Below are 21,403 nucleotides of genomic sequence, written 5' to 3' on the forward strand. Positions count from 1 at the left end.
TCACATCTCATGTTTAACTGACACAGAAATATAAAATACTTGGAGGAAGACAGAGACACTGCCTTAAATTTTTTCTTAGGCAGTTTAGTATGTGCAAAACAAAGCAGAGGGAGATGCCTCACTGTGAAGATAATTCTTTGTGCAGAGTCTGAAAAATGAGATCATGGTATAAAGAGGCTACTTCCGCGCTGATGTAATTTCTTTATGGGCTTCTAATATAATTGTTTATTTTTCTTAGATTAATGCAAAAATAGAAAGAGTGCACTGAATATTTCAGGTGATCCATAAATCATACAATGGATATTTTGGTCTTGTCATCTCACTTTGTCCAGCTTGAATTATATTGTGATATGTGGTGGAAAAAAAAACACAGCTCAGTGGAATTCAACACCAAGTGTGCAGGCATGAATATAATCCCCCACCCCCCCTCCCCCCACACAGATATTACATGTCCCAAAATTCAGACCATCAATATTTTGTCTTTTTTCCTCCTATTTAATCTCTCACATGTTTTTGATTTTGTGTATGAGTTTTTTGCTGTTGCCAATGAAAACTGGGATGGAAAATCTCATGACAGAGGCCAGTGCCTCCCCATCATCTTCTCCCTCTTGCTGACTCAGGCATTTCAGAGAAGCATCTCAAACACAGGGATGTTTCTGAGCCTGAACTCTCAGCCTTTCATGCCTCACTTTTCAGTCTCCTTGCTCCTCTTGCACAATGTTTGTTTGCTTGGCATCACATTAAAACCTACCTTTGCTGGGACTTCTTTTGAAATCTCCCTATGCAACAACAGCAATGCCCCTATTTCTCTTTCTTCCTTCCTCTCACTCTCTTCATCTGTGAACACTCAGAGCTGCTGTTGGGGGAGTGACTTGTACCAGGGCAAGCTGCATTTAATTCAAGTCACTCCTTACACCTACAGAGCTGCCTTCCTGCTGTTCAGCATATGTTATGCATCCCCTCTCCGTGCCTGGTCCGTCCGCCTTGGCAATTTAATTCAAGTTGCACAGCATCATGCTTAGAGTCTCCAGTTTGCTCTCAAGTGTCAGCCAAGATGGCTGCTGTCATATTCACTTAAACATCCCATGTAGATGAGCCCTTTGTATGACAGGAGAAGGGAATTGGTGGGTCAAAACCAGCACGAACCAGGAGACACAGCATTTCCTATTCGTGGCTGAGCTAGCCTGACATTTCTGACCAGACTTCACATGTCACAAAGGACTGACTGCAACACACACTTTCCTGATGAGCTTCTTCTTAATTAATTATTTCTCTTCAAAGGAGTTGTGGGGCATTTGATATATTGATACATGGTACTTGCAATCAGTCCAAAGTAGAGACCTGTCTTGAAGATTTTAGAAAATGCTTCATTAAAAAAAAAAAAAAAAAGTTGGAAGCAAAGAAAAAGCCCCAAATGATTGCAAGACTTACAAAAAAAAGCACTAGGGACCAGAAAAGGCAAAAAATGAGTAGTGTTAGTGCATCTAACAACGTGTAACAGGATGCTTGTTCGTGCATCCTTTGGTTAAATCAACTCAAAGTTACTGTCTAGGAGGAGGGTAAAAGAAGGGGGGAGTGGAAGAGGTAGAGGATGAAGGCGGATAAGGTACAGGGGGAAAGAAAGAAAAAGAAAAATCAATTGAAGCTGAGTGAGATTTTGTTTGCCAAGTTTCCAGCTGCTGCTCAGAGTGAATTTTTATGGCCAAGTTATAAACCTTTGAAAATAGGAGTTTCTAATGGAAATGCTGACAGACCCTTTATATGGTGACATTAACACTGGCCGCTCTGCAATTGTCCTTGCCTTCTTTTATTTATTTTCCTCTCTTTGTCCTTAAGGTCCTATCACACTTACTGTGATCCTGGTGAAGAAACAAAGAGAGAGAGGTCAAAATCGCTTAGAAACAGGAACTCTTTGTAAGCTGATGAAGCAGGTTGGAGAAGGGCAATTTCACTGTGTGGGGACAGAAATGCTTCAAGTTATTGTACCCTCCCACCACATACCTCTTGTCATGCAAAGTAGTGTTCAATCTCTCAATATATATTGTTTTATCTTTCTTCTTTTTTTTCTACTCCCAGTAGCTAAATGTCATGTGAATGGTGCTCCTTCTTAGACCCAATTAAGGAGGTAAACTTTTAAGCTAATAACAAAAGTGAACTTAGGAGTAAAAGAAATAAAAAAAGAAAAGGGAATTGTTTCCTTTTGGTGTTTTGTGTGTGTTTCAAATAGTCAGGTCTCTTTTTCTGAGCTGAAATTTATGTGGTCTTTTAGGGGAAAATCAGTCTTTCCTACCTCTTTATCAAGAAACTTGGTTATATTATTACTGGCTTTTAAATTACTTGGGAAAGTTTAACTTTCCTTGTGTTTGAATGGCGTTACAATGAGTCTCAAGCTGTATTTCTGAGGAAGGCAGTCACTTCTGGGTTGCAGATAAAAAAAAAAAAAAAAAGAAGGGCAGGAATATGACCTTGTCAATACTCGCCGCCACAAACTTTTCCTTCATGTGTGCAGGTTGGGATGGGGAGCATCCAATGACCTGCGGAAAACAGTCTCTGTGTGGAGCTAGCAAAGGGGTTAACAACTCTTGAGGGCACTTGAGGACTCTGCAAAAGATGTGAAACTTTCCTGAAGGGAGGAGGAGATGTGCAAGGAGGGAAATGAGGACATCAGTCTTGGCCCTCTCACTTACTTCTGCAAACCCTTTGACTTACCAAACAAAAGAGAAAAGTTTCTGCATCATCTGAGATTTAGTTTGGTCTTAAAATTCTTGGAGATATTAAGCATAAAGAAGGTCTTTAATTGGAGAGGAAGAAAAAAGCATCTCTGATCTTTTAAATCCTGTTACTTTTTCTGGGCCTTGCTGATCTGACTTTCCATCAGCAAGCTGTTGTGTGCACCAGTGCCCCAGCAGCTGTGAGGGGTGGGATGTCACATTTGTGAGGAGAGGTTTCCTATGAACTACCCTGCATGCAAAGGCTCCTCCCTGCCATGGTGGGTGGGTCCCAGGCTGGCCCCAGCGTGAGAGAGGTGAGTGCTGGGTCACAAGATGAGAATTTGCAGCATCCTTAAGCATACTCAGTGAGAAAAGATGATGACACCTTCTCCCAAGAGATGACAGATACCCGTCTCCAGCGAGGCAGTCTGTTTGCCTGGTGGCACCACGCTCTGAAATCTCTGTATGCTCTTCAGGGTTTGTGCCCTGACTGGAGCCGAATGCACCTGCGGAGCATTTGGCCATCATTGGATTTAATAGATCTCAGTCATGCCTCCCTGCACTCCCCAGAAGGTGGAAGTCAAATACATGCCTCATGCTTCAGTGCTCTTCAAACACATGTTTAGCATCTTAACTTTATTTCTTGGTTTCCATTTTGATGGTACACAAAGGGTTTAATGTTTTCATTGTTATACACAGTAGCTTAATTTTTTTCCTTGTAGCCTCTGGGCTGTTGCACCACTGTTATGAGATCCCTCCTAGGAACAGCAGGGCAGAAATGTTCTTTATTATGTGCTTGAATTTAACTTTTTTTTTTCCCTCTCCTCCCTTCGCTCCCCCCACAGTTTCGTTTGCCTCTCTGGTTTTAATTAGCCTTGCTTTTCCAATTAACATCCTGGTCTGCTGCAGTGAGGCCAAAGGAGGGAACCAGAAAGGCATGGCAAGAACCCCCTTTTCTGAGAAAGACTCGTGGCTGAGGCTTGGAGACTGAATTTTCCCAAGGTGGAGCTGCATTGACTGATTCTTAATAAAAGGAGAATTTGGGGCCCAGCGGCACTGTGGGTTTGTAACAGGCATTGTTCCTTGAAAATATTAAGCTCAGTAGGAAGCACGTTCCCCCTTGGCCTCTCCTAGTCTCAGGTAGTGATATGGAAACTATCATCACATTTGAACCCCTTGCAACCTGTCCCTAGGTGGTAATGCTTTATGAATACCACTGAGCAAGCAAAAAGAAGAAAGGAAACAGGAAAAGAAAAGATTAAAAGCAAAACCTTTTGGCTTGTCCCCCAGCACAATCAGCTTGGTATTTTCAATAAACTAAAAAAAGAAAAAGCCAAAAAATTTGGGCTGGGCAAACCCTTTAATTGGGACTTAAAGATTTTCTCAGACATTTATCAGAAGTGTCAAATTGTTCTTAGTGCATCACCTAATGTGTTACATTTAGCCTCTCTAGCCTGGCACCTGCTTTCAATGTAGTGAATCTGGGTTTTCCTCCCTGATTTTCCTTCTTCTGCACATATCCAGCAAATGGTGGGGCACAGGCACTGTTGGATGTTGAATGTCCCCTTGTCCAGCAGGCCTCCCAAACTGGTTCTACTGGTCCCAGACCTTCCATAATGCTCCATCCTTCCATAATGAGTCAGAGCAGATCACAGCCAAGGAAAAGGGACCTGGATCAGCCTTGTTCCCTGGGGTGCAGTGTAGGGAAAGGTGGTGATGATGACTTCCTGCCAGTGATGAGTGATGCAGTGGCCAGCTTTCCTTTCTCTGTCCAAACTGTGTTCTCTGGCTGATCTGCAAGTCACAGAGTTCTTGATCCTAGTGTGCCTTAGCAGGAATCAAAGCCTTCTAGGAAAGAATCATAGGTACAAATTATATACATGAATATTTGTATTTAGATTGGGTGTGTTTGCCTGGTATTTCTAGATAAATAGCATCTTGTAAGAGTATCCCTTTCTAGAGAACATTTTTGGTCTGATACAGCAAATATCTATTTATTGGCACAAACAAAGTTAAAAAAATGGCTTTGATAATGACAGAAAATCTACCTGAATAAGGACAAATTAACATTCTAGAGAACACTTCTTCACCAGTGTTCTTGAACAGACTAAACTATCAGAGCTTTAATTTTTTCTCTCTGTCCCTCTTCCTGCCTCTGCTCATTTTTCTGGCTGTGATCATGCATCCTTAATTCCATTCAGATTTCTTTCCTTTGAGAAGATGGTATTAAATTAATAGCTTTGCTGGAAATACAAAAAAAAAAAAAAAAAAAAAAAAAAAAGAATGTAGCCAATATGTAAAGTACCTGGAGATTTAGCACTTTGCTGAAGAAATTAATAATTACAACAATGTGAATCTCATTGCTTTGCCCAACCCACCAAAAAATTAACAAGTCTCTTCCCCTCTAGAGATAAAAATCTTATTTAGATCTGTCAGGAATATACTTTTGTTGCCTTTGCAATATCATTGTCAGTGTGGGGACAAGGGGAGGGGAAGAAGATTCTATGTAACGTAACGGATTTTGAATCTAAATATTTGATCACATCATTCTCTGCTGAGATTTTATGTTTCCTCATCTTACTTCCAACAGTTTATTTTAGCCTCTTCCCACTAGGATGGTGTAGCTTTAGTCACACTTCCAAAAGAGCTCTGTGTTAGACCCTGGATTCAGCCCTGGAAGGGTTATTATTAATAGTGATGCTTCCCAGTAAACTTGCCTCCCAAGGTTGCTCTAGCCAAGATTGTTTAGAAAACTCCACTGGGATGCTTGTAAGGGACACCTTGGGTCTAATGTACTAGCATTTAATGGACAAATCTATTTAGGTCCCTGTGTTAATATAAAACTGTTTTGTTAGTTGTGAAGCAGGCACAAAGCACTACTAATAACAGCTGTGAAACAGAGCTAATTTGAGCATCAGTGGCCACCTGAATACTGGAAATTCAGGGCACTCTTAAAGCCTCTCTGTTCTTGATGAGTAAAATTGGATTGATGTAAATTTCATTATTAAAACAGAAATTCTTATGTCCCATGGAATTTCTTTTTCCCTTCTCTGAAAGCAAAAATTACATTTTCTTGAGAGAAGAGCACAATTCGATAGCTAGGGGAAGTATAGTCCCCGATTTTCCATGGGTTGTTTTGGAAGGCTGAATTCAAAAGGATTTGGAGCCTGTGCTAATGCGATAATGGCAATATTGGTGCTATTAATTTTGTGTTTCACTCTGCCTTTTCCTGCCATGTTGCAATTTTAGGACTGAACAGACTTGTCTCCTGGTCTGTGGGGAGCTGTCAGCCAGATGATCTCCCCAGCTCAGGGTGCCGCTTATTTTCCCTGGTAAAGTGCTGCAGTAACCAGAGCTGCCACAGAACTGGGCAGTCACGGGAGATTTCTGGGTGAAGAGAGTTGGTTTGTAGTGTCAGCATTGCAGTTCCCAGGGTGGGATGAAGTCGTGTCATATTTCAGCTAGGTCCCAGATTGCCTTGGTGTGACAGAGAGAAAGGAGGGTACAGAGAGCAGGGAGGAAGAGGCAAAGAGAGACATCAAACCATGATGCAGCCACTTTCTTCCTTTCCTCAATTGCCAGTGTCTTCCTCCATGTCTTTTTATAATCATATTTTCCACAGCTTACAAAAGTGGTCTTGTGTCTTTTCTTTTCACATTGAATAAAACCCTGGTTCTAGGTTTCCTTCTTGGAAGACTAAATCCTCATGTGCTTGGTTCTTGTCCAGAATCTGGCCTAACAGTCAACTTGTGTTCACTGTGGCAGGGGAAGTAATGACCCTATGTGGAGGAAGTGTGGGGGAAAAAACTAGAGGGCATTTTTTTCTGGACTATTTCCAAAAGAAGCCTTGTAAAAAGGCAGAAAGTTACAGACAATTTAGCATTTCTTCTCTGGGACAATTGGGTGGAGGAAAGTTTTTGGACAGCAGGAAACTAGGGAGTGGTGTGATGTGATGCTATGTGGGTGTTGGATAGCAACACAGCAAGAAACTGCACAAGGAGCAAAAGGTCATTTTGACCAGCGCATCTCCTGTGTCTGCACTGCTGTTCTTTTAAATGATGCATTGCTTTGGTTTTTCTTCCTGGGGCCTGCGGTGGATAATACCAACAGTTTTTGTGCTGCCCTGGTATCCTGTGTGCACCAGGGTAGCTCACTCTTGCCGTGACCCTGTGAATATCACTTTCAGTGGCACGGATCCATCCTGTTGCTCTTGACTCTGCGGTGCAGCGCAGGCTCTCCTGTAACTGACAGGTGCATTTCTCGGGGGACTTATTTGTCAGCCTGGAATTCCCCTTCCCCTGCTTTAGCAAAAACCTGTCGACACCATTAGCATGGGGACTGCTGATTCACCAAGTGGGAAACAAGAGGAGATTGTTTATTTGCTAATGTCAGACGTCAGTTCAAGGTAATCTCTGACCCTTGGTCAGGTCTCAGGAAATGAAGCTAAGTGATATCTTGGCCAGTTTACTTTGACAGAAGAAGCAAAATATTATTATAAACTATATAGAGATTAAAAAGAAAAAAAAAATGGAAAAAGCCTTCCATGGGGGAAAAATTGGTAGCAAGGAATCCCCAGTGTATTACAGTGCATTATCTCTTTGAAGGTATCCTCATCCACCTTTGTGACTTTTTACTTTAAAAAATAAGCTCATCTTAACCTAATCTTGTTCAATTTTCAAGGAGAATTGGAAGAGGATATTAAACAACAGCAACAACAACAACACCCAACAAAAAAAAAAAAACAAAAAAAACCAAAAACCCAAAAAATCAAAACCAAAACAAAAAAACCCACAAAAAACACCAAAGCAATGGAAAGCCTTAGTGCTAACAGATGAGTAAAAAAGAATGTATAAATTACATTGCCAAACAACCTCACTGACGGCAAGTTTGTATCTCTCTAATAAAATAATGTGAAAGGTGTTTAATTTGTGGGATAAACTAATGGTTGGTAGCATGAAAAATCCATACGGTACACAATATCCACCAGCCCTCTCCTCTGTTGGATTCCATATCCAATATTGATAATGAAAAAAATATTCTGGGCTTTTAACAGTAGCTAATACTATGATTTTACAGAGCTGATTAGGGTTTTTCATTTTTCATGATGCCCTTTACATAAACTGGATGAGACTGGATATATTTTAAGTCTGAGTCAGAAGATGACTGAATTTTCTCCCTAAAATCCCTCTGATTTTAAATTGTTGCCTAAAGTAGGGACTTAATCAGTCGTTGGTGAAAATGACTGGTGAGCAGCTGCCAGCCTGATCCAAACCTCAGGAATCCTTATTGGGAATCCTTAAGTCTATTGTGAATGGTCCATGAAAGCAAGTAGACTGAGATTTTCCTTCCCACTTAAAACCCACACAAAGGGACTAGGAAACATCTCAGGGTCAATTTCCAACAGTGGACAGTGTTAATCTCTTAAGAATTGTTACTCATACTTCATTTTTTTCATGTCTCTGGCCATTTACATATACTCCTGACTCATTGCCTTCCTACAATACCTGTGAATGTGCAGCCTTAAACTGGAGCTTGGTCTTGGTAACCCTCTAACAGATTTTCCCACAACAGCAGGTGGGAATAGAAGAACTCTTGGGCAGATACTCAGTGGTAGAATTTGAGATAAATGAATCCTTGTCTGCTACAATTCCCTCTTAAATACCCTTACTAGTATCCTGGTGAGATGAGTCTTCATTTCTGGTCTGATGATAGAAACAGATGATCTTTTAATAGTTCCAGTGGTGGGAATGCTGTTCCCTCATCTTCCAATGAGGAGTTTAGAAACCGACAGGTAATTAGCAGGAGCAGCTGTTCATATGAATAGGCCTATGTCCAGCTTCCCCCTCTTCAAGTACTATGCTCTGTGGAAACAGGGAAAAATGATGTATCAGTGTAAGGGCAATTTCATTTCATGTTCTTTTTCCTCTCCTCCATCATTTACAGTAGTTCCAACAGTACTGATGTGGTAGCAGGTACCACCTAAAGCTGAGACCTGCAAAAGAATGAGACCCTTGACATTTATGTCAATGGATTCAGAATTTATCATTTTTGTTGCACTATATGGTAGCTAAGGGTTTTTTTATCTATTTCTTGAAATTCAGAATTCTAAAATTTCTGTTTGCAATGGTGGTTTTGTCCAGAAAATACAACTAAGTGGGTTAAAACAATCTATTGCATAGACAGCTTCAAGTAGAAGAAGATAAATTTTTTAGAGTTCTTTGGGGGGTTTTTCTGCTTTGGTGTCTTCTATGTCAACATTTTGTTAGGCGGGTGGGAAAGGAAAGAAATACGCTAGAGGCTTCAGTATAAATTAAGACGTGCTTTCCAAATCATTAAAGGGAATTGTTAATATTCACAGACACTTCCAGGGGTCAGTTCAGCCTACCTAGGATCTGAATTGCCATCTGGCTATGCCAATCTCTGCTCATTCAATACATAGTGAACTTAGGGACTAGGCTCCTAATACTAAGATGCTGTCTCCAATTTTGTATTAATATTCTACTCAGATGTGGAAGATTGTACTTCCATTAGAATCATCTAATTCAGAGGGTGCTTTTTTCTTTTCTTTTTTTTTTTTTTAATGTGAGCTGTTGCCTTGTCAAAAGGAGTTCTGCTGGTGATGTAGTAATTCAGATTGTAAAGTTATGCATCAATAATTGCATGTTGGGCTCTGTGAGAGGCAGGACCCTGCAGGGTTAAGCGTCTCATGAATGTGCAGAGATGTCCTTTGCCTTTGGGAGTTTTACAGTGTGGGGAAGTAGCAGAGAGGGATAGCTGAAACTGGGGTAGAGGAAGGCTTGTTCACCAGCAGTCAGCAGTACAGCTGTGAAGAGAACTGGTGTTTCATCCTTGTGTCTTTGCCTGCTGGCCCCTGATTCACTCCAGCTGAGGTGTCAAGTTAGGAGCTAATCTCCTTCAGTTCACTCTGCAGTCAATGAAATCTCTTGAAGCGTTTCTGAAGGACAGGTTACTTAAGAGCTTGAAGTTAATGAGATAAATTGAACAGTTGGTGCCCCTTTAAGTTGCTGTCACTTCTGCCCATTGAAATCTACAACGCACATTTGGTGTGGCAGCATGACAAATCCTAAGCAACAGTAATGACGACTTCAGTCTCTCCAACACCAGTTACCCAATATAATATAAAAGTGTTAGTAGTATATGTTGTATTTTTGGTTAGATATGCTATTTCTCTAGCTGAGAGAGGTGCTCCATGCAGAGCCCCATCAATAGCTCTGGAAACCATACTCAGTGCTGCTAATTGGATCTTCTGCATTTTCTAAATTGAGGGAGAAATGCTGGAACTGAGAAAGAGGCTGGAGCACCTCTTTTCCCTATTCACTCTGCGGCACTTCTGCAGCTGCAACCATTGTTTTTGCAAGTAATTTCCAGGAACCCAGACAAAGGAGATTACATGATCACTACAGTGGCCTCTCTGAAGAGACAGAGTGATTAAATGTGTTGATTAGAAATTTGATGCTCACCTCTGATAGCAGTGGTGTGGATCAGAAAGCCATCTGCAGGTGAAAAAAAAAGCAAAACAAAACAAAAACTGCCTTTTGAGAAGAACTCTGAGTACATTTCCATCAAATACTTACAAGGGTAATAGCATAACTAACAGGCGAGCAATGAGTTGAGAAGTTTTCTAGGTAAGTAATTTACCATATAAAAACCAGATGTATGAATTTGGATGTTCTGTGTCTATCCCATGCATGGACATTGGGGTGGCCACTCCCTACTCTGCTGCTACAGATCCTCAAGTACATCAGCTGTCCTAGCCCTCAGAAAGTTTTCGACCTTCATCTTTTCTGCATCACCTAGCAATATGGGCACTCTGTCAAATTGTAAAGTACCTGAGTTTTCCCTTAAAGAGGAAAGTCTTTTTTAAAGTGTATATTTATGGTTTTCTGCTGTCTACTGAAAGAACAGGCTAATATGGGACAGAGAACTGAGATGAAGAACTCAGGGCCCCTGTATAACTTGCAGAACACGAGAATTAGATGTCCAACCCAGGAGGGCTTCTCCCTTTTTCAGCGTATAATGGATGGTAGAGTAGAGAAGACTGGTTGTTGCAGTCCAAAGCACAATGCTTTGCATTTTTTCTCAAATTTGTACAATCTAGAAAGGACTCATTTTCAAAGGACTCATTGGCAAGAGTTGAAACTATTTGTGTTGCTTAGGTGTTGTGATCTGTTATGCTTGTAGTTCTGTAAGAATTCAATAATACACAATGTCTATTCTGATGTTTTGGGTGTTTCTCAAAATATGGAGACAAATCTACAGCAGCATGGGAGTGGGAATGTTTTATATATAACGCACTCTTCTCATTTTTCATTCTTGTTTGTCTTCTCCTGATTTTACTCCTTGGACTCAAACTGCAAGGTGCTGAGGCATTGCAAGTGTGTTTTCATGATGGGGTTCCGTAATGATCCAGAGGGATGTGCAAGCTAACATATGATGCACATTAAATGTCCTCATATAATTTACAGAGTTTAGAGAAAAATCTTTGATGAAACCAAGATTTCAAACCTGATTTTCCTGTGTCCCAGTGATCTAAGAGCAGAATTGGACATTTTAGTTAATTTTAGCTTATCAAGAGTGTGGCCTAAACTAATTTGGGCTAGATTTTATGGACATTCTGGATAATAGATGTGAAATGTCATACTAGAATGTTTATCTCTCTAGAATATTGCACTTTTCTTGGCCCTAGGAGGTCTCTGTCTCAAAGAAACTTTGCCATTCAGCTACCTGTGAATAAAAGATTCTTCTCTAGGTTAGCAGAGCACACTACGAGCCTTTGAACAAGACCAGACTAAGTTTGGTCCCGTTGGCCACTGAATAATTGAGCAGACAGGAAATGTCACAAAAAGTGACAAAACAAAACTTTTGAGGCTGCTGTCATTTTTGTTACACTGCACAGGGAAACAGTGTTTTACTTGAAGAGTTTCATAGAGAAAAGAGAGGTACAGAATTTTTTATTTCTCCAAAGGCTCCTTAGCAACAGTACTTTTTGCTTCCAGTTTGGTGCCACACCTACAGGCTCTATCCCTCACCAGGGTGAGCCCACTGGAGCTGGGGATGAAGCTTCCCTCCACAAAATAAACTCCATTTGTCATGGCAGGTCTGAGTGTGGCCTTTTGAACTCACTGTGTATGGCCTTAGGCTCTTCTGTCTTGAAAGGAGCTGTATTTCCATCTGAGGCATACAGAGACTTTTTCATCCTGGATAGGACTCAGCCCTCCTTGCTTTTGTGATGCCTTGACTTTTCCTGTTGCTCTGTGTCTGCACTCCTCACATTTCTTCCTAGTGCTTCAAGGCCAGGAAGAGCCATAGTTATGTATAATGCTGCCACTGGTTGCAAATGAGTCTCAAGAGCTTCACAAGTGTTTAGAAAGTGTGCCAGACCTAGAAGATCAGTGTGTGCAACAACAACTTGATAAATACTCAGGTGTATAAGAGTCAGAAGAGTGCAGTGTCAGGATTCAGGAGCTCCCAATATATGCAGCTTAACCATCTGACCAGTGTAACCAGTTATTTTTTTTTGAATTGTCATTCTTTTTCCTACTCATAGTTTTAATCTATTTGCTTTCTTTAGTTCTCATTTTTATAAACAAGTGAGTAAAATGAGAGTAAATATTATTATAGTGTAGATAGATGCCAAGAAGCTACATCTTTGAAATCACTACAATATTTTTTTGGATCCTCTCTTAAGATTGGGTTTCTGAGAGCATGAGTCTTAAACATTTTTACTGTAGCTCTATTTTCCATTCTTGTCTTTTTTCAGTCTGTTGAACTGACTAGCCAAGTCCTCCTATCTCTCTCTGTCTCTCTCTCTCTCCTTCCTCTTCTGGAATAAGCCATCTCAAATGTATTAATTTCCTGCAAAGCTAATGAAAATAAGGCTGTGGATGGAGGAGGGAAAGCCTGACTCTCACTGAGGGAAAAGCCTTCATTGAGATTAAGAACATTACTTTGACAGCAGAGATTCCAAACCAGGAGGAAGACTGGAAAAATTAATGCTTAGTAGTTCCACCATTTGTTCACCTACATGCAGATTTTCTGTCTATCTGCTCCTCCAGAAAGGTAACACTATTTAAGTAAACAATTAAATTTAAAAAAATAAATAAATAAAAAGAAAAAAGAAAAAAAAGATGTAAATGTAAGAACCGTATGCTAATTTTGGACCAAAAAAAAAAAATCACACTTTTCACCTGGATGACCAGTTTAGCCTAGCTATTATCACAAACCAGTTCTAAACCAGAACTTTTTGTAAGCATTTATTCTAAGGAAAATCATTGCACTTTCCTCAAAACTCCCTGGGGCCCATGGGATGGAGAGAGGGACAAGCAATTTACTGGCACAGAAAAATACTATTGGAGCTGAATATGAAATTATTTCCTTCTTTTCAAACAAATGGCAATTGGTGTCACTGACCTGAGAGTGCTGCAGAAGTGTCTCCCACAGGACCTGAACCTGCAGTGGGGTGTGGCAGCCGTGAGACCAGCACCCAATAGTTCTGCACAGAGCTGTAGGACAGGAGCCCACCCAAAACTGCAGGTGAGCTCCTGCGGGTGTGGGGTTTTCAGAGGGATTTTGTCCCCTTGAAAGGGGCGAACCTGTACATGTAACTTGAGCACAGTCCAGTGTGGTCCCATCCACCCAATATGTCCTTCTCAATCTATCCCCATCCAAACAAATTAGCTTTTCTCTAGGAGCTGCTGGGTCGTTTTGCTCCCCAAATCTTCACAGACAGCAGCTCTGCTGATCTGACCGGAGTACAAGATACCCTTCACTGCAGCAGGGCTGCCAGGATATTCCTGCCATCAACAGAGCTATCCATCCAATCCTTACTGGTAAATTGGAGCACAGATCACATGCTTTTTCAGGCTAATGATGATATAAGGGAGTACAAGCCATGGGTTGCCACTGCAGCAGCTCCAGGCAAGCACAACCTCTGCTATTCAAACAAGAGGGAGGAAAAAGCTTCCAAAATTCACCTAGTCTTTGCCCATCTTGAATGATCTTTTTCCTCCTGGCTTCAGGCTTCACTGTCAGTATCAGAGCCAGGTACTGCTGCCACTGAGTCGTGGTAAACCTGGCGTAGGACAGCTCAGTTTTCCCTTGCTTACCTCTGACTCTCACAGGTATAGTCAAAGATGGGAAAATACCTCATGTTATTCTGAAAGCCTCTGTCCCTCAGTTGTCTGCCCAAGTAATGCAGCACCAGCCTGCCTGGCAGGGAATATGGTGCAGGATTTTGTGACTTGTTGAAAGAGACAATATATCATGAATTCGAGTCTGCCTTGTGCTTTTGTTGGAGCAAATGGGAGTTTTGTCTCTAATTTTGTGGAGAGCAAAGTCAGAGCCCTGGTCAACAGAAGATAAACTTTTTAAACAAAAAGGAGTAAAATCTAAAGGTGGATTTCTTTCTATCAAAGTTAAAAAGTACTTACTGCTTGGAGGAAAAGTATTTGTCTGAATTATGACATTGAAAGTCACCTTTCAAAGAGCTCTCTAAATAGATTTGTGTTTTCCTTTCAGAAGTTCACTGCTGAAAGTTAAGAAATCCCCAATAAACATTAAAATTTATTTACAAAGTTATAGGTGTGAATATGCCGCATAAAATGAATATTTAATATACAAGAGCTCTTGCTTAATATTTGTGCAATTGATTCAATTTTTTTTATTATCCCTGTCATAATGATCATTGCTTATTTCACACTAAAATCTATTTCTGATGGTTAGTTCTAAGCAGACACTTTTTCTGTGATTAACATCATTGGACATCTCATTACTGGTAATCAAAGATTTTGATCTTAAATACTTTTTGATAATTAATTTGATGTTTTATTGAGTGGTTTACGCTATGTGATAGATGCAGGAGACAAATTCTGCATTGTATGACACCGCAAAAACTTGGGCTAAATAACTTATCACAAAGAATATTTACCATTTAGAAAAAAACAGCTATATTTAGAGTAAAGTCTCTCTAACTAGATTTTCTGTAATGTGCAATTTAAGATTGACATGCCATCTAATCTATAACAGTGGATTACACCACTTTCCTTACTGCTGCATTCAAATATTGAGCCTAGTTTGAAGTATTGATTCAGCTGTCTTCAGCCACTAGAAATATGACAGTTTATACCAGCTATCTGGTTAGTAATGTCTCCATAAAGTGATACATTTAAAAAATACATGCTTAAAAATAATACTTTAATTTTTGCTTGCTTCTTAAAAAGACCATCATGGTTGTCATTAAATGAAAATAAAATGCTCTAGTTCTGAAGGACAAGCTTTATAATTTTTTTTATTGCACTCGATCAGGTCTGATGTACAGTCCTTGTGCAGCTGATACTCCTTTTACAACCAAATTTTGTGGACATCCTCATTTTATTTTTATTTTTAAACAATTTTGCCCAAGGAAGCTTTGCATAAGTGGACCTTTTGTCCCATCACTGTGCTGGTTCAGATCTGAACTCTCACATCCAAAGGCCTGGTCTGTTTAAAAGCTCCTGTGTGTCAAAGCAGGAGAGAAATGGAACCATTAAGAATAATTCATACAGCAACAACGAGATTTTGAGAAAAAAAAAAAAAAAAGGGAAAAAAAATCCAGCCTTAATTTAGGTGAAGTGGAGGCCAAGATGACCTCCTGACCCAAAGACACTCTGCCTGCCCATGGCTCATTTCTTCTGTAGCTCCTCTGGCATCATGTTTTGCTTCAAGCTTCCCTCTGTCCCACCTCACAGAAGATAACCCAGAGACTGAGGGACAGAGAAACCACTGAAGGGAAAATCTCCTGGGGGTGACACTATGCTAATACCAAATAAATACCAAAATTAAACCCAAACTCGTTAGCGGGTAGGTCACACAGCCAACCCTTTCAGGACAACTTCTTGATGCTGGAGGGAAAAGAATATGAATCAACAGGCAGGACAAAGACCCTGCTTCTGCTGAATGACTCATTCTGGGAGTGAACTGTCTTCATTAGCATTGTATCACATATTTATTTTCTTCTGTGGAAGGAAAGGGTTACAGTTTCCTCTCTTCCTCTCATGACCTTCTTCATGACCAGCTCTGTAGCTTTCCTGATTTTCTCTTTTTTGTTTTTCAGCGTGACAGTAAATGTTATTTGAAACCAAAGTCTCTGTAGGCTACTTACTCTCTATCTTATTTAATTTCCTATATCACGACTACATTATGACATTCTAATCAGGTTCCCACATCACACCCATTGTTGCTGAAGTGACTTTTATTTATTGTTTCTTCCCTTCTCTCTTGTGCCCTCCTTCATAAGAAGGACACTGGGGCTATCTGGGAAATGAAATGACTCACTCAGTGAGAAATCCATTTGTATCGTACAGGAAGGGCAAAACAGATTTGCTCAGTTGCTTCCAGAATGTGAGGGCAAACCTTCTTGGTGGTTTTCCAGTATCTTTCCCTGTATTTCGAGCCTGGGAAACAAATAATTTTGAAATTGCTTTTTCTAACGGGGTTTGGGTGTTTTCTCTCACAACTGTCCAAGGTTACTGACTAGAGAAGGACAGCTGGGGTTGGTGATAGAAGCCTTGGACAGGATCTGGTGAGGTTATCCAGCATATCTTCCTTATTCCAAAGAGGGATCAAATGTTCTTTTCTGTGGAATTTGAACAGGAGTTGTTTTTTTTCAATTCTGTGGAGACGAATTTCTGGCCTGATTATTATCTAATCCCAACATGCAAGATTAAAATTGATAGTTCTAAAGCTGAGAAATACATACGTGAGGAATGAAGCTTTTAGTTGTATTGATCAAACTACCAGTTTTATATGAGAATTAGTTGGTATTTAATCTATCTAGCAGCATATATCAAAATTACAACCTAAGGTTTTTAATACTTACAAAAAAAATTGGGAGGGGAGGCTTGGGGAGATATAAATCAATGGGATAAACTGTAATTAGCTTTTTTTCTGATAGATTATAGCTCCTTTCCCAAACGAGAACTCAGTACATTCACTATATATATTTAAATTGCATTAACTATCCTAAGAGCTGTAAAATACCTGGAGCATGGGAGATGTCTAATATAATAAAGAAAATAGTAAGTAACAATATATAACTAGGAGCTAGTGTTGAATTTTTATGGGTCATGTTGTTTATAGGCTTATAACTGTGCTCTTGGTTGGAGCATGCACTAAGGAATACCTAACTAAGAATCAAAGAGAATACTCTGCCAGAAGATTTGCATGAATCCTTTTCTTTTATAAACTCTATGTATTAACCATGTTCAAATATGGTAGCCTGCTCTTGGAATGTTAGATTAAAAAAAAAAAAAAAAAAAAGAGAAAAAAATGTTAGATTAAAAAAAATATAGAAAACTTGTCAAAATATACTTTGTCCAAATATCTTTCAGTACCAAGCATAAAAGATTAGAGATAATTACTAAAATAAAAAGCAAATTTAAATAATAATAATAAAAAGGTAGCTCACGAAGATTCCAGAAACATTGAATTTAAAAATTTCATTACTTTTCTGAAAAACTTGCAAGTTCTCAGAGCTGAGATTTTAACTGCAACAAATCCTGCACTCAACTTAACTGGCAACTGAACTTGTGGCCAAAGAGAGCACAAACACAGACCGGGAGAATCAAGCTTTGAAGAAGCCTTTTGGCATTAATCAAGCTGACATCTTTAGGATGTTTTTTTCATACACTTTCTCCACCACTAACATTTTCAAGGCTGTGCTCAATCACCTCCAGCACACATGCTCAGTACTTTTATAACTGGAGGTTGACTTATCGAGTTGTCCCTCCTCTTCAGTGCCACTTTTATTTGGCTTCAGATCCTGAAATCCTCATTCTCCAGTTCAAAGTGACTTTGTCAGAGTACCTATATATGACTTGGTCTTGCACCTGGGCCTATCTGAGGTGCATTTAGCAGCAACTCTTTAAACCTTGGTACAGTCATAAAACCTTCCAAGAAGATTGCAGTTAGCTCATCACCTTCTAATGGACGCCCTGCACAGCCCCTGGAGCTAAGAAAACTCATGCACTGTTCTGAAATACACCTTGGGTTTGCTCTGCTTCTGGTCATCAAAAGTTGACACCAAATGTTTGCAATTAGGCTGCCTATTGTAGAGACTCAGGAGTTCTTTGAATATAGAACAGCAAATGGTTCTGAGATAATGGTAGGCATTATCCTCCATAGGAGAGATCCTATTTTCAGTGACATGCTATCTTAATTCTGCTTTACAGCTGCTTTGCAGAAAAAAAAAAAAAAAAAAAAAAAAAAAAGCTGTTTCAGTCCAACTCTGAGCACTTGTTTCTTGGTCTGCATCATGGCAAAATTTTCTTTAGCCCCACTGCTTCTTTCTTTTCTTATGACAATGCATCTATCAGGATTTTCAGGCTAATTTAGGGATCTGCCTGCTTACATGTTTATTATGAGTCTCAATCAAGCCATCAAGTCTTCTTCAAAAGTACAGAAAGCCTGGAAGTGCTTAGGATGTAATGAAAATAAGCAGCTTTATGACCATAAAGGAGGAGGGAAAGAGTGGGTGGCAGATGAGAATAAGCAAGGGGAAGTTTACATCTCTGTTCTTTCCATATGGTCCAATAGACAGAATTTCAATTCCACAAAGACCTGAGTCAACTCTGTTGAATTCCCTGGCTACAGTAGACATCCTACATGACTTTAGAACTTACTTAGCTTGTCTATGGCTCAGTTCCCCTTCCTGCTTACTTGCTTTTAGGCAGCACATTGCTGATAGCAAGTTACTCATAATTAGTGTCAGGGTAATAGATAGGAGTTGCACAGATGATTTGAGAGTGGTGACTTACCTCAGGGCCATATGCCAAGTCCTGGCTAGTGCAGGAATAAAGCCAAGTCCTCTGCAGGTTGGTGGCTTCCTAGTGAGACTTTCTGCTTGCTGTGCTGTACTGATTGACAGGAGAAAGGGGCACACTGGTTGGTGTGCTTCAGGATTGGATAGGTAATGGACATATACCACCACAAACAATCAGTTTAAAATATTTCTTGTTGTTGCTACCACTTGAATCATGATGCAGCAGTGGGTGAAGGTACTGAGTATGAACATTGGATGAAGCATGATAGGCAAGAATATCTGATCTGAAAACTGATCTTGGTCTTGGAGGCTAATCCATTTTGGTGCTCAGTGTGTTCATCTCCCCACCAGCTTCACCAGAATATAAGCAAGCTGTGCACCTTGAAGGATCAGCCTCCTTTAGTACGTATTTTAGCCTTTGGCAATGCATTAATTAAATGAGGATAATGCTTAGCTTCCCCTTGAGGATATTGTGAGACTTGTGTAGAGAGACATTTTGAGCCCTTCTCATGAAAGACTCTGCACAGAGTAAATGCCAAGCATTATGCACCTCTTGAGAATCAAAAGGTCACCCACTGAAGACCAGGCTAAATTCCCATTGATTTTTATGAGAACTCTGGGTGGAGCCCAGAAAAACAATCCCCAGGGTATGGACTGATCCTTCTGGCCTACTCAGTGCTGGGATCATGTAGGCTTTGATACTTTCTGGAATTAAATAATTCACTTCTTTCTTAATTTTATTATCATTAATTTAGCCTATCTTGAAGAGAAGCAATAGGTCAGTTGGATGGGGGGGGTAAGGAAGCCACATGGAACAAGTGAGGAGGAATTAATTAGGTATGCTGCTGGCAATGTGCTGCTACCTTCTGTGGAAGCCACAATGCTTAGAGCTATGGAACTATCAGGGAATGAAAAATAAAATAAAAGGCTTTAGATTTAAGATTCCTGCTCTTATGTGTTCTTGCCATCGTTCATATGGATTAGGAGTTAAGTTCAAACATTCCCTGTAGAAACAAGGGTTTGCTGACTTAGAACAAACAGCATTAGGAATACAGGTTCGGCAAAACCAGAGATATTCAGTTTCATCCTAAGTTTCAGCTGGAGTTGGTCTGAAGTGTTGCATTTGATTTTTTTTTTTTTTTTTTTAAGTCTAGTGCAGCAATATTCATAGGATAAATCTGTATTGGTCAGAGTTTTTCAATGTTGCTTTGGGGGAGAAATGTAAACTAGACCTAACACTCGAATATTCTATAATTCCTCTTCCTTGTCTGTTTCTCTATCTTCTTCCAATATCTGTCCTTTCTACGGTTTCCGAGTTATTTCAGAATCACCCTGGGTAATGTGAATGTTGAGAAGTCCAGGTGTACCAAGTGACAAATTCCTTCTATCTGAGTAAGAAGAGGAAACTGATATTTTGGTATCCAGAACAATGGCAGTTCACAGAGGTCAAGAACCAAGGCATCTCCATACAAATTAAACATTATTAGACATAAACATAGCTTGTGGCATAGAAGTCGTAAAAGTTACATTCATCAGATGAGAGAAAATAAAATAATTAAATATAAGGTTAGAAGTAGGAGCAGGAACAAAACAAAAAACCAAACAACAACAAAAAGAAAAAAAAAAAAAAAGGAAAAACCCAACAAACCAAAAAAAAAACCACCAAAAAAGACAAACACAAGCTTGGCCTCTCTCTCCTGGAAGTCAGGCAGATGTGCTTCTATAGAGGTTGGTAACTCCTCTGTTCAGGGTTTACAACTACCGCAGGGAACACTGTTTCAATACATAGGAAAAGAGGACTGCTTTAGGACTGTCGTGCTGCCTCAGTCTATAGAAGGTGTGAAGATGATATTAGACAAGCATCCACAAACTACTGGATATTTATGTTTCCTTCTGGATCAGGTGATCTTTTGGGATTCCTCTCAGGTCTGATCACTAGCTTAAGAAACTGCAACACTGATTTGAAACCTGAACTTTGAAGAAGATGGAGAAAGAAATATTGTATGCCTTGTAATTTTTTTGTTTTCAGTTGGTCTGGAACACAAGTCCAGACTTAAAATCATGTAAAAAGCTGAAAATGTGACTCTTAGCCTACTTGCACAGTTGTATTCTCTTCCTCACCTGTGGCCAGTGCTGTCCCCAGGGCTGTTTGATTTTGTTCTGCTTGATCCTGAGCACCAATTCCCTATTTTTCATAAATCCAAAAGACAGAGGAAAAAATCATAATGAAGGCAAATCCCATGATCCAGGAAGCTAAAGGGCTAGAAGGGATCATGAATTGTAAAACCACTCTCTAGCTATCCCACTAGTGAAGTGACTTCTCCTTTCCACTTGTCACCCTCCTTTGCACCCATTCTGACCATGAATTTTGGGCCTGTGCCAACCTGTGTTGATACCAAGTCAGAAGGAAAATTTCTTTGTCTCCATATTAGGCAAAACATTCACTGGTATCATTAAACAAGGAGCCTCTTTCTACAGCATCCCTCCTCTGGAAAGAGCCTTCTGATTTCTGCTTTGGGGAATGCATTAATGATGCCGACAGGGAACTCTCTTGCAGGTTGTTTCTTGCAGCGTACGAGGATTTTACTCTATCAAAGGGTTTCTGGCTGTCTCTTAGGGCCCAGGCAGCATTGCTGCTCTAATTCCTGGGCCTGGATTTCATTTAGCTTTTTACTACTTCTACCCTGGTGTGACTCCACTGACCTGCAGAGGCTTTTCTCTGATTCATGCTAAAGTAGCAGCCTATAGTTCACACAGAGATCCAGAATTCCCTTTCCACTCTTTCTTTTCCATTTCAGCCACAATGGCCTGATGCTGATCTCAGTTTCATCAACACCTGCCTGAAAAATAACTCTGTTTGTGTGCACCTGTTGAA

The 21,403-nt window shown here is 40.0% G+C and overlaps 1 protein-coding gene and 1 long non-coding RNA gene across 22 annotated transcripts in view; one reads left to right on the top strand and one right to left on the bottom strand.

Annotated features, from left to right (window-relative positions):
* CELF4 (CUGBP Elav-like family member 4) overlaps positions 1-21,403 on the top strand; it is a 710,045-nt gene that overhangs the window by 130,211 nt on the left and 558,431 nt on the right. The gene's annotated exons all lie outside the window — the stretch shown is intronic.
* The window catches only part of LOC119696209, a 125,283-nt gene continuing 103,880 nt past the window's right edge, over positions 1-21,403 (bottom strand). For all 3 annotated transcript variants that reach the window (XR_005255541.1, XR_005255542.1, XR_005255540.1), the window contains one exon: positions 1-21,403. This exon is cut by the window's right edge. This is a non-coding gene — a long non-coding RNA (uncharacterized LOC119696209).

The sequence above is a fragment of the Motacilla alba genome, chromosome Z (genome assembly GCF_015832195.1).
Source record: "Motacilla alba alba isolate MOTALB_02 chromosome Z, Motacilla_alba_V1.0_pri, whole genome shotgun sequence".
Classification (NCBI taxonomy): Eukaryota; Metazoa; Chordata; class Aves; order Passeriformes; family Motacillidae; genus Motacilla; species Motacilla alba.